The 2,120-nt window shown below is 42.8% G+C and overlaps 1 non-coding gene across 1 annotated transcript; it reads right to left on the reverse strand.

The window, feature by feature from the left end:
- Window positions 1-227: 227 nt before the first annotated feature.
- On the reverse strand, window positions 228-299 carry trnap-ugg. Its single transcript has one exon. It is a non-coding gene; the product is annotated as a tRNA-Pro (tRNA).
- Window positions 300-2,120: the final 1,821 nt, after the last annotated feature.

The raw sequence follows: 2,120 nt of genomic DNA on the forward strand, positions 1-2,120 counted from the left end.
TTAAAGTTGCTGGTTGGGTGACACTGTGCATTTCTCTGTAAAAACAGACGTCAGGTTTAGGTGATTGTTACCTAAGTAAATTCCTTAAAACCTAACAAGCAAATTCTGGCTTAGATCACCAGGACAGGAAGTGGGCACTCTTGTATTGTCTGAAGTTGGACACTACTTAGCATAATCTTAAAGAAGTTTCCTCACTCTAACATCAGTCAGAGATTTGAGGTGAAGGCGGGCTTGTCCGGGAATTGAACCCGGGACCTCTCACACCCAAAGCGAGAATCATACCTCTAGACCAACAAGCCTTTTCACACCCCCCTATAGTCCCCTTTTTACTGGACATTTGAAAGAAACAGAAGTCAGGGGCCCAGCACTTTTCAGAAAGGGCCACTAATAAATGGTGCCAGACACCTGTGGATCTAAAGTAAGGAAACAGGGCTCGTCCGGGATTTGAAACCGGGACCTCTCGCACCCTAACGAGGAATCATACGCCTAGACCAACCAGCCCGTGTTGGCAGTTTCCATTGATTGATTTTTCGATTTCTGGCTGAAGTCCACATTTGGACACCTTCTGCTAGCCGGCACGCCATTGAAGGCCGAAAGAATGCAAGCCATCTGCTCATTGTGACCTGCCATATGCTGATATCCCTTAGGCATTCTTGAGAGGCCTTAACATCAAAGGTATGATAATTTCAGCCCATTGCATTGTTTTTGGCTATGCTGTGGTTCCGCCAAAGCTGAATCAAGGCCATGGCCAGATGGAGCATGCCGAGATTTGTGATGCTGCATCAAATGGCTTAGATTTTATTCACCTTTGAAAAGAAGCATTGGCAATGACTCATCAAAATGCACTTTTTAAAAATCGCTGTGGAAAGCCGGGGCGCGCCAGCCCTTTAACCTATCTCTAGCAAATTCACTGGCTATAAACTAGGCCTTGGTCTGATAGAGCCCACTGAGTTGCTTAGCCTGTGAAAACCACACTGGCAATGACATGGGAAAACACACTTAAAAAACCCCCCAAAATGCATGTGCATCAATGAGTAGAGCTAGCCGTACAAATCTCAAGGACATTAATACAGGCATTGGACAGATGGTTGACATTAAGTTTGAAAGCTCTAGTAAATTGGTAAATATTTGAGAAACATATTTTAGTACCAGATGTGGGGAAGTTGGAAAATCAGATCTGGCGGATGATCATTTCAGCGCTTTGCAATGTTTTTGGCTATGCTGTGGTTCCGCCAGAGCTGATTTTCCAACTTCACCACACATGGTACTAAAATATGTGTCTCTAATATTTACCGAAGCTCAAGCCATTTCCGGTCCCTTAGATTTTCCACCCTACAAAGTTTAGTCGCAAGGCTAATCTAATTTGATTGTTACAGTTAAGACAGCATATTTAAATAGCCTGTGAAAAAACACTCCTAAGTCTAGCGCACTAATACTTTGAACTCAGCAAAATGCACTTTTTAAAAATCACTCTCGAAGCCTGCATGCCAACCCTTTAACCTCTCTCCAGCAAACTCACTGGCTATAAACTAGGCCTTAGTCTCATAGAGCCCAGTGAGTTGCTTAGCCTGTGAAAACCACACTGGCAATGACATGGCAAAACACACTTAAAAAAAAAACCCCACAATGCATGTGCATCAATGAGTTGACCTAGCCGTACAAAACTCAAGGACTTTAATCCAGGCATTGGACAGATGGATGACATTAAGTTTGAAAGCCCTAGCTTTAAAGTTGCTGGTTGGGTGACACTGTGCATTTCTCTATAAAAATAGATGTCTGATAGAGCCCACTGCTTGTTGTGACCTTCCACATGTTAAGCTCTACTTAGGCATTCTTGGGAGGCCTTAACATCAAAGGTATGATCATTTCAGCCCTTTGCAATGTTTTTGGCTATGCTGTGGTTCCGCCAGAGCTGATTTTCCAACTTCACCACACATGGTACTAAAATATGTGTCTCTAATATTTACCGAAGCTCAAGCCATTTCCGGTCCCTTAGATTTTCCACCTTACAAAGTTTAGTTACAAGGCTAATTTAATTTGATTGCTACAGTTAAGACAGCATATTTAAATAGCCTGTGAAAAAACACTCTTAAGCCTAGTGCACTAATACTTTGACTCAG

This window comes from Electrophorus electricus, chromosome 21, assembly GCF_013358815.1.
Source record: "Electrophorus electricus isolate fEleEle1 chromosome 21, fEleEle1.pri, whole genome shotgun sequence".
Classification (NCBI taxonomy): domain Eukaryota; kingdom Metazoa; phylum Chordata; class Actinopteri; order Gymnotiformes; family Gymnotidae; genus Electrophorus; species Electrophorus electricus.